Consider the following 11,963-nt stretch of genomic DNA (forward strand, 5'->3'; position numbering starts at 1 on the left):
CAATTTACTGAGCCAGTCGGGTTGACCGTGAGGAACAGCTACCTAAATTTACAGTAGAAAAGATAGAAACTAAGGTCAATACAAGAGGGAGCTGAAGGTGTAAATACAGCGGAAGTTGTTAGCGGACATTTTTCGTGGAGATTTAAAGATCCAAAATATCGGAGATTATCGCGTTTGCTCGCTGCATTTCATCAAAAGTAAGGCATTATTGGCTTTGTTATCTTTATTCATTTGTTAGATGAAAAGTATTAAAAGTTAGAAATCCTTCAGTAAAATTGCAAAATCGCCCATGGTTCTCATTTTATTATTAGCCAAAAAATGTCCTGATTTTGTCAAATGAACAGCTGACAATTAAACCATTCCTTAGCTTGCATCTGAGTAAAATTTATTTCAAGACGCATTTATGCTTCACGGATATTTAAATGGTGAATAGAGCTTCAGAAGCGTGTTCATTCTGCATGTTAAAACCCACCCGAGAACCATGGGCGATTTTGCAATTTTACTGAAGGGTTTCTAACTGGATCTTTAAATCTCCACGAAAAATGTCCGCTAACAACTTCCGCTGTATTTACACCTTCAGCTCCCTCTTGTATTTACCGTAGGTTTTTTTTAACTGTAAATTTAGGTAGCTGTGCCTCACGGTCACCCCGACTGGCTCAGTAAATTGCAGCTCAAAAACTGGCCGTTTTCGATGTTTTTAACGGGTGTGAAAGTGCGTGTTTTCCCATTCACTAACATGTACCGGAAGTGACGCATGTACTCCAGTTAAAATTTTCGGTCACGTGGGGGCGGATCTACGCTCCAGTGACCTTTCGTGAAATCACCCTATAGGTGCAGAAGTAGGTCATTCGGTCCTTTGAGCCATTCAATGTGATCATGGCTGATCATCCACATTCCTGCCTCCTCCCCATATCCCTTGATTTTACTTCGGAGTCACGTGAGTTGGACAAGTGGAAGAAAAAACGGACCTGGACCGCAGGCTGCCGCGGGGAACCAGGCAGCTCCCGGCAGCCGACAGCCACCAGCTACCAGCGGCTCCAGGACCGCAGGCTGCGGGGAACCAGGTAGGTCCCGGCAGCCGACAGCCACCAGCGGCTCCAGGACCGCAGGCTGCGGGAAAACCTGGTAGGTCCCGGCAGCCGACACCAGAGATGTCCAGCGTGGGGAACAAGGCAGTTCCCGACAGCCACCAACCACGGGCTACCAGCGGCTCCAGGACCGCAGGCTGCGGGAAAACCAGGTAGGTCCCGGCAGCCGACACCAGAGATGTCCAGCGTGGGGAACAAGGCAGTTCCCGGCAGCCGACAACTCTAAACGGCCAGCGGTTCCAGGACTGCAGGCTGCGGGGAACCTGGTAGGTCCCGGCAGCCGACAACCACTAACTTCCAGCGGTTCCAGGACCGCAGGCTGCGGGGAACTAGGGAAATTTCCGGCAGCCCACAGCCATGGGCAAACAGCGGTTCCAGGACCGCAGGATGCGGGGAACCTGGTAGGTCCCGGCAGCCGACAACCACTAACGTCCAGCGGTTCCAGGACCGCAGGCTGCGGGGAACTAGGAAGGTTCCGGCAGCCCACAGCCATGGGTAAACAGCGGTTCCAGGACCGCAGGCTGTGAGGAACTAGGAAGGTTCTGGCAGCCGACAGCCGGGTACGACCGGCGCAGGCTGAGCCCAGCACCGCCAGCTGTATACCTGGAAACAACACAGCGGGCTGCAGGCAGGCAGGAGTCGGTCCGGCCAGAAGGACGCACTGCCTAAGGGCAGTGAAAGTGACCGTTGGCGTGGTTACTAAGGTCCACTTACCGACTCCAAGCTGAATCCAGCGCCATGAGTCGTACAGCTCAAAGCAGCGCAGCAGGCTGGAGGCCAAGCCCAGCAGGATTCAGCCCGGCCGATCATACTCATCTGAGTCCGGCCGAAGAGGCCCGCTGCCCGAGTGCAGCAGAGGTCCGCCCTTGACTTGCTCCGGGAGATGGAGCAAGCTCACTATGGGAGTCTTCTCACTCCCACAACAGCACCTTATTGAGGGCTGTAAAACAATGCATCTCCCTCGATAGAGGAATGCGTTGTGGACTAGGGCTGGGCTGGTCCGGAAGAAGGGGACGTGGCTGAAGAAACGACAGTGTGCAGGGGGTGCAGAATCCTAAGGAGCTACTGGGAGTGATCACCAAAATTACGGATCAACGAGAAGTACCATTACAGACCAGGCTGGCGGCCAGCATCGACTACCTGTACTTCCATCTTCTGCAGGAACAGGCAACAAAATTACGCAGAAGTATAGGCCTCCTGTGAACTTTACTTCATTTTAAAAATGCCTGCAGCAAACAATGCGATCTGGGGGTACAGTGGGACTGGCACAAAAACCCAGGAGGTCAAACTACAGAAGATTTCAAAACTTCTGACAGCGGGCATATCATTGGTTGCTCGCCCAGACTATGGTACAGAGAAAAGCTCGACAAAGAGATTAAAGCCGTCGGGCTCATAACAGCATCATCAACAACGACAGCACCCCTATGCAACCACCAGCAGGTGTCAACACCAGGACGCTGGTGAAAGCATGAGGGCCGTGCAGCACCACGAAGGTCCTTTTATGCCAAGGCCCAGAGCGACCCTCATGGAAAACGTGCCAACCCCGCACTCCGGCGCCTCTTCCGCAGAAGAGGCAGAAATTGAAGAAAGGGAAGTACCACCGGCAACCAGGTAAGTAGGTGGTTCTGGTTCCTTCCAGAACATAAAGGTGTATGATCTGTACTAACAGGGGGAATATTACACTTGTTTTGGGAGACATGGAGGGATCATTGTCGATACCTAAAATTTAACTGGATGGGGCAACTATGGCAGGGCATAGCGTTGCCTAATGGTCTAACTTCAGCCCCAAGACTTTTCACCAAGATATTAAAACGGCCTTGGCAACATTAGAAACAAAAACATATTGTCATGGCATATCTTGATGATATATCAATTGTGGGGGAAAAACCCTGATCTAGCTAAATCAGCAGTTTTAGCTACCAAACATAGGGTGAAACTCTGGGGTCATCTCCATCCAGATAAATCTAAGTCGACGGCATCCACAACTGGACTTTCTGGGATTTACAATTAACGTTATCCATATGTCTGTAACATTGCCAAAGAGTAAAGCAGACTTGGATAAACCTACAAAATAATTAATTACTAAAAACACTGGTGTTGGGTGCGTTTTATGGTCTAAAAGCCTACTGCTAACAATGCACCATCTGCATGTCCGCCTACGAATTGACAATATCACAGTGGTGGCATATATTAATCATATGGGAGAAAAGATCGATACCATGTGTCAATCTGGCCAATATATTTGGCTATGGTGTGTTAGCATACATATTTGACTATCAGCAAACTTACCTAACAGGTAAGTAATACTGAGCCACATACCAGGTCATGAAAATTCAATGACAACATCGAATGGCTGTTGGACCACAAAAAAGTTGCTGATATTACCAAAAGAGGGACACCAGGTATCGATCCATTTGCACCTAGACCCAATCACCAGTTACCAACATATGCCGCTTGTGAACCACACTTGGGGCAGCAGCAATGGACGTTACTCACTTAATGCGGAAAAATTGTTTACAATGTTTTTCCCTCCTGCCTCATCAGTCGGATCCTAAGCAAAAACACATATGAACTCAACATCAAGTGTCTTGAAAGTACCTGATTGGCCTACACAGCCATGGATCCCTGTGGTCTCGGACATAGTCTCTGAACCATAGTCCACGATGCTAGATCCGGGCTGGCGGACAGGACCATGAGCTTGATCACGGCAGCCTATCAAGAATCAACAAGGGCTGGTGTAGCGTATAATACAGCGACAACCACCAACGTCCTGGGAATTCCTATCCAGCCTTCATGTAGATGAAGGACTGAGCTGCAGTGCTATAATTATGCAGGAGTGCCCTGTCAGCTGGTGGCAGGCGCCACGCCAACTCTCCATGGGATCTCACCCTCTAGTTGTCAAACTTATGAGGATTATTTCAACACCAACCCTCCTAGAGGGAGGTACTCTCAGATATGGGACGTCAGTGTTGTACTAACATTGCTAGGGGCACCAGCAATGTCCCTGTCCCTGGGGGGGGGGGGGGGGGGAACTGACATTTAAAAACAGTATGCTGATAGTACTGGTCTCAGTTGTAGGGGTCCAGTTTCTACATAAACTGAGACTGGGATATATGATGGCATCTCCAGAAAAGATAACTTCGCATATTAAAGCTTGTTAAACAAGATAGACCATGATCATCAGGACAAAATTTGGAATTCCAGATATACCCAACTGACACCCGACTATGTGTAATGACACACCTTCTATTATACCTTAAAACTACTAAAACTTAAGAGGAAGTAAATTAGCACTATGGGCAGCCATAAACAGCCTAATGGCCGGGTATCAGCAATAACCATCGCTAGATGGCTCAGACAGGCTTGGGAGCTGCTGGGGTGGATACTGACATCTTAAATTTCTATCCACATGGGCAACAGCAACACCGGCTACTAGAGACAAGGAAGTGCCTATGGACCCTATCCTGGCTACAGCAGGATGGTCAAGAGAAAGACCTTCCAATTCTTTATAATTAGCAAATAACCAAACCTGCGGTATTGCAGAATCAAGTTTGAATTCTGCAATATATTTAGCCCTAGGGAGGATTATTTTGTTAAAATAAATTGTTATTGCCTGAATTGGATGCATGTCTGAATACAATAACATACTTCCTCCCTTGAATGACTTGGGCAGTGAGTGAAGCATGTACTGTTCCACGGCTTGAAATCACAGAGCTTTAAAATCTTCACGTAGTCACTCACGTGACTCCGAAGTAAAATAGTAAGATTAAACGAGAACTTACCAGTTTGAAGTTTGACCTTTATTTTATGAGGAGTTACGATGAGGGATTACATGCCCTCCGCTCCCGCCCTCAATTATAAAGGTCAACTGGTATCTTAGTTCTCCTTGTCTTTACTATGTTTACTTCAATTACTATTTTCTGTGATTCCACACCGCTGCTTTGAAGAATGTCGCGCACGCGTGCTGGCGGGTTCTTCACGTAATCCCTCATCGTAACTCCTCATAAAATAAAGATCAAACTTCAAACTGGTAAGCTCGTTTAATCTTACTATTCTGCTAGCCCAAAGAGCCCTATCTAACTCTCTTTTGAATGTATCCAGTGAATCGGCCTCCACTGCCTTCTGAGGCAGAGAATTACACAAATTCACAACTCTCTTGGTGAAAAAGTTTTTCCTCATCTCAGTCCTAAATGGCCGACCCATTATTCTTAAACTGTGGCCCCTGGTTCTGGACTCCCCCAACATCGGGAACATGTTTCCTGCATCTGTGCGAGAGTTCACATTTCCCTCTCCAATCATTGGGTTTAATTGGGTTCAGTCTGAAGAAGGGTCTGGACCCAAAACGTCACCCATTCCTTCTCTCCAGAGATGCTGCCTTTCCCACTGAGTTACTCCAGCATTCTACTGTGTTTAATTCACTGTGTTTTCAGAATCCAGAGGCAGGTTAAGGGACTGATTGAAGCCGTTGAATGTCCACAGGTGAATTCAGAAGGGTGAGAGGGGATCTTATTGAAACATATAAGATTATTAAGGGATTGGACACACTAGAGGCAGGAAACATGTACCCGATGTTGGGGGAGTCCAGAACCAGGGGCCACAGTTTAAGAATAAGAGGTAAGCCATTTAGAACGGAGATGAGGAAAATCTTTTTCACCCAGACAGTTGTGAATCTGTGGAATTCTCTGCCTCTGAAGGCAGTGGAGGCCAATTCTCTGGATGCTTTCAAGAGAGAGTTAGATGGAGCTCTTAAAGATAGCGGAGTCAGGTGATATGGTGAGAAGGCAGGAACGGGGTACTGAATGTGGATGATCAGTCATGATCACAGTGGATGGCGGTGCAGACTCGAAGGGCCGAATGGCCTACTTATTGTCTATAAAGCTGAAAGAGAGGAGGGGCAGGATACAGCCCGGCAGGTAATAGACTGACACAGGTGATTAGATGTAAGGTGATTTTGAACGTCTGTGAGATGCAGCTGGAGCTTCAGTTTTGTAAGATTTTTTTTCCCTTTGGAGGTTCAAATGTTTTATTGAAAAACCAAAATCCAGTGTTAAAATGCCACTCAATCCAAGAAAATCCCCAGGGAAATGGGGAGGAACAGGAACACCTGTGGCACTGAAAACATTCGATCAAAACATATTTAAGCTGCACCTTTATCATCATAAAGGGCTCCCCATGGACAAGAACAAACAACATTTGATGCCAGCTCACATTGGGAGGTTGTCAAAGTGATCCAGTTTGAAGAGGCGCATGAAGGCTGGGGTGGGGACAGAAGTAACAAGGAGGAAAGGAACAGAGAAACATTGTTGGAGTCTCTGGCTGGAGCAAGTGAGGTGGGGTAGAGCCAATTATAACCAGAGGGTTATGACTAGAAGGACACAGAGTGCTGGAGTAACGCAGCGGGTCAGGCAGCATCTCTGGAGGACAATGGACTATAGGTGCAGGAGTAGGCCATTCGACCCTGCGAGCCAGCACCACCATTTAATGTGATCATGGATGATCATCCACAATCAGTACCCCGTTCTTGCCTTCTCCCCATATTCCCTGACAGGTGATGTTTCAGGTCGAGACCCTTCCCCGCACCATGGTCTCCTGAGATGCTGCTTGACCTGCTGAGTTACTCCAGCACTCTGTCCTTCATTGTATTAACCAGCATCTGCAGTTTGTGTGTCCGAAGGAATTGCAGACGCTGGATTATACCGAAGATAAAGACATAATGCTGGAGTAACGCAGCGGGTCAGGCAACATCGCTGGAGAAAAAGAGTATGTGAAGAAGGGTTCCGACCTGAAATATCACCCATCCTTTTTCCCCACAGATGCTGTCTGTCCCACTGAATTACTCCAGCATTTGGTCCTTTTGTGCATTAAGCAGCATCTGCAGTTCCTTGTATCCAGTGGATTATGACGAGGTGGACTGTGTATGATCAGTCTGAAGAAGGGTTTCGGCCCGAAACGTTGCCTATTTCCTTCGCCCCATAGATGCTGCTGCACCCGCTGAGTTTCTCCAGCATTTTTGTGTACCTGTGTATGATGAGTTGTTCGGCCCATCAGGGATGTCCAGGGCTTCTGCTCCAGCCTTTCCCCGCCACTGGAGCACATCCATGCCAGCAGGCAGGCAGTGGGCAGTGCTGTTAGCTGACCTGGCCTGATGTAGGCAGAGCCCCAGCTGCCATTGGTGTGTGGACAGGGGCACCATCTGGTGTAGATACCCATCACCCAGACTCTGCCCGCTGCCAACATGCTCACACAGCCCAGTCAAGAACAGCCTCCTCCCCACCTCCAGTGGCTGGCCTTGTGTTGGGATAACACTTTCCGGTCTGAAGATGGGTCTCGACACGAAACGTCACCGATTCCTTCTCTCCAGACATGCTGCCTGCCTGACCGGGCGAGTTCTCCAGCTTTTTGTGTCTATTATAATAATAATAATAAATTATATTTAAAAAAAACACAATACATGAGTTAAAAATCTAGATTAAAAGAATGATCAATGTCCTACAACTAGACAACGATACCAGTGTCTCAACAACTGGGATTCGTAGCGTGTAGTGCTAACCCTTATGTTTGACAAGGCCACAATAATTACATTTTTAGAGTCATTTATCCTGCAAATGAATTTATACATGTGATTTCTTTTATTGTCAGTTGAGTCGTTGTTTCCACTGAAAGAAAAGAAGAATTCATTGAGTTTAGTTTAGTTTTGTTTCGAGATACAGAGCGGAAACAGGTCCTTCTGCCCACCGAGTCTGCGCCCACCAGCGATAGCCCATTCACACACTAGTTCAGTTTAGAGATACAGCGCGGAAACAGGTCCTTCTGCCCACCGAGTCTGCGCCCACAAGCGATAGCCCGTTCACACACTAGTTTAGTTTAGAGATACAGCGCGGAAACAGACCCTTCTGCCCACCAGCGATCCACGCACACTGACACTATCCTACACACACTAGGGACAATTTACAATTTTTACCAAAGCCAATTAATCTAAAAACCTGTGCGTCTTTGGAGTGTGGGAGGAAACCAGAGCACCCGGAGAAAACCCACGCGGGTCCCAGGAAGAACGTACGAACTCCGTACAGACAGCTGCCGTAGTCAGGATCGAACCCGTGTCTCTGGCGCTGTGAGGCAGCAACTCTGCTACTATGCTTCTGCGCTGCCCATAGTTGCTGGAGTGGTGAGACTGAGGCCTGTCAGTTATAAAATTATACAGTTATTGTACAGCTTCAATTTTAACTTTTTAACTTGAAAATAAGGGAAAAGAAAAGAAAAAGAGCAACAGATATAAGAGAGTGGAGATATACTTGCCTCTCGTCCCCCCCCCCCCCCCCACCCACCTCACCCAACACATGGTTGGATTTAAATCCAAAGTTATGTTGTGCCATACTATCCTTGTAAGAATTCGGTGAAGGGTGTCGATGTCTTGAAAAATTGAACTGGGTATTTTGTGAAACGTCCACAACTGTTTTCCATCCACAAGCACTGATCCACCCACTGAGTTCTTCCTGACATTACATTTTTGCTCCAGATTCCAGCATCTGTCGACTCTAGTGTTTCCATTTCATGTTTCTATATATCCTTCTCTATGCCACCTCCAGAGGGCTCCCCTTTCCACATTAAGGTGACTGGGCCTCTTCACAACCTGAAACACAAGCAGAAAATGCCAGACTCTCAGCGGCTCAAGCAGCATCTGTGGAAAGTGAAAGAGACTTAATGTTTCGCGGCAAAGACCCTCCATCCCGTCTCTCATCCTTCACCCATCATCCCATCGCAAAGGCCCTTCAGCGACACGCTGGTTCCACCAAGATGCAGCACAGAACCAACGCCACAGGAGATCCTTCTTCTAGTCTGAAGAAGGCCAGTCTGAAGAAGGGTTTCGGCCCGAAACGTTACCTATTTCTTTCGCTCCATAGATGCTGCTGCACCCGCTGAGTTTCTCCAGCATTTTTGTGATCCTTCTTCTATATGGCTATCAAACTGTACAACTCCTCCCCCTTCTGTCCCGGGGGAGACTGACTGACCCTCCTCCCTACCCACCCAACCCCCACCCCACCCCCCCCCCCCCATCCCCAATCTTTGCACATCCCCCAATCCTTTCCACTCATCACTTTAATTTCTTGTTTCATGTATTTAGTGTTTTTATGACTGTTGGGAGATCAATTTCCCTCCTGGGATAAAGTTCTATCGTATGGTATCAGAGCGGATTGTCGATAATACGATGATATCAGTGTTTCAGAGCTTCAGCTCCTCTGCGCTGGCTCTAGCTCTGGCTCCAGAGCTGATGTTATCCCCCCACATACAATGGATCCATTTACACTGAGCGAGCACAAACACTGCATCTGGAGGTTACAGCTGCCGCCACTCTTGAAACATCCACATCACTGACCTTCTGCACCCCAGCACAACTTGACAAATACTTCCATTTGACTCTTTGCATTCAGCTTCCACTCTGGATCAGCTAAAGAAAGCACATTCGCACCCAGTTAGACAACGTTCCCAGCTGCTAGACGTGGTACGTAGTGACACAATTGTAACAGGCCTTTGGGATCCCAAGTCTGGTGTCACCAGTCCCAATGGCTTCAGGGAGAGGCAAGTTCAGCTTAGATTAGTTTAGTTTGTTGTCATGAAAATGCTTTTGTTGCGCGCTATCCAGCCAGAGGAAAGACAAAACATGGTCACAATCGACCCATTTACAGTGATAAGGAAATAACGTTTAGTGCAAGGTAAAGTCTGATCAAGGATAGTCCGAGGGTCACCAATGAGGTAGATAGTAGTCAATTGCTTCAATTGCTTATGGAATATAATGCCATTGATAAACAGTCGACTAGTTGGCCCCTTGCGCTGTTTTGATTTGGGCCTTAACAACCAGGAATTTCTGTAGTCAGAGGGTGGTGAATCTGTGGAATTCTTTGCCACAGACGGCTGTGGAGGTCAAGTCAGTGGATATTTTTAAGGCAGAGAGAGATAAATTCCTGCTTAGTATGGGTGTCAGGGGTTATGGGGAGAAGGCAGGAGAATGGGAGAGATAGATCAGCCATAATTGAATGGCAGAGCAGACTTGATGGGCCGAATGGCCTAACACTGCTCTTATCACATCATCTTATCCCTCAATAACATGAACTGTCAAAAAAGGAAGTTTTACCCAAGAAAGCCTCAGATCCGTAAAGGGCAGAAGGATCGCACTAACTCCCCATGAGGATCTTCCTGCCTCGTCCCAAGCAAAGTCGGCAGCTCCCACGTTGGTCTCAGTCACTGCAGAGCTCACCGAGTCAGAGTGGAAACGAGTCACCCTCATTAATGCAATGTTGACCCAACAATGCTGACAAGTAAATGTATTAAAGGACTTCACTGCTGCATGAACCATTGGACTGAACAGTAGACAAATAAATAAAAGATTGACATTTATCCAGTGTCCCAATCCAAGGTAGACAAAAATGCTGGAGAAACTCAGCGGGTGCAGCAGCTTCTATGGAACAATGGAAATAGGCAGCGTTTCGGGCCGAAACCCGGAAGGAAATAGGCAACGTTTCGGGCCGAAACCCTGAAGGGTTTCGGCCCGAAACGTTGCCTATTTCCTTTGCTCCATAGATGCTGCTGCACCCGCTGAGTTTCTCCAGCATTTTTTGTGTACCTTCGATTTTCCAGCATCTGCAGTTCCTTCTTAAACACGTCCCAATCCAAGTCTCATGGACACAGCACAAAGCAGCACTGATGTAAAGGCTAGAACTGCAGATGCTGGTTCATGTACGAAAAGACACAAAGTGCTGGAGGCCAGGCATCTTCTCTGAAGAACTTGGATAGGTGACGTTTTGGGTTGAGATGCTTGAAATCTGAAGTTGGGCCATGACCCGAAACGTCACCTACCCATGTTCTCTAGAGACGCTGCCTGACCTGCTGAATAACCCCAGCACCTTGTGTCCTGATGTAAAGACCGCTGGGATCCATTAAAAGTCTTCTTCTGAGGTCATCACTGGGAATTGGGGATGACTTGCTTCCACTCTAGTTTTGTAGGTTTAGTGGTGACCGATGGGATGAGTGTGTGACCCCTAGACTCCTTCACATATAGTCTAGGCAGGACGTGTCTGGGTGGGAATCATTTACCCATGGTTTCTATGTGCTCCTGATACGTTGCCTATTTCCTTCGCTCCATAGATGCTGCTGCACCCGCTGAGTTTCTCCAGCACTTTTGTCTACCAGTGGGAAACTTGCATGTTTCAAACAGCTGTTTAGAACCTTGACTCTTTTTCCCAGGTAGTACCTTCAAGGTGCTGTTGAATATGAAATGAGAAGCGGCCTGCTCCCTCTACCTGTTCACAATCGAGCTATTGTATTGAGGATGGTTGCTCATTTGTTTAGTTATCTGTACTGAGCAAACTGATCTCAGCCATTGTAGGTAGACAAAAATGCTGGAGAAACTCAGCTGGTGAGGCAGCATCTATGGAGCGAAGGCATGGGTGACCACTGTAGAGGAGCTTTAAATGGCTTCATCGCCTCATGGTAATAAGAAATAAACTCATCCATTTTATTTACAGCCTCATCTCTACCGAAACCAATGTGGCTTTGATTTACAGCTCCTAAATATCCCAATAACCAGGGACATTTAAATGCTATTGATATTACTCTGAGGCATTACAAAAATAATGATCCTTTAAATAACAAAAAATAAAGCAGATTAAAAATGATACATTGTGCAGGAAGGAACTGCAGATGCTGGTTTAAAGCAGAAATAGACACAAAATGCTGGAGTAACTCAGCGGGAAAGACGGAATGGGTGACGTTTGGGGCCGAGACCCTTCTTCAGACAGTAGGGGGTCCGCTACACTCTGCCTCAGTGACACGGCGTGTTTGCTGCTGTTCATTCACCAGGTCAACCTGTGGTCTGTGAAT

This window comes from Amblyraja radiata, chromosome 33 (assembly GCF_010909765.2).
Source record: "Amblyraja radiata isolate CabotCenter1 chromosome 33, sAmbRad1.1.pri, whole genome shotgun sequence".
Taxonomy (NCBI): Eukaryota; Metazoa; Chordata; class Chondrichthyes; order Rajiformes; family Rajidae; genus Amblyraja; species Amblyraja radiata.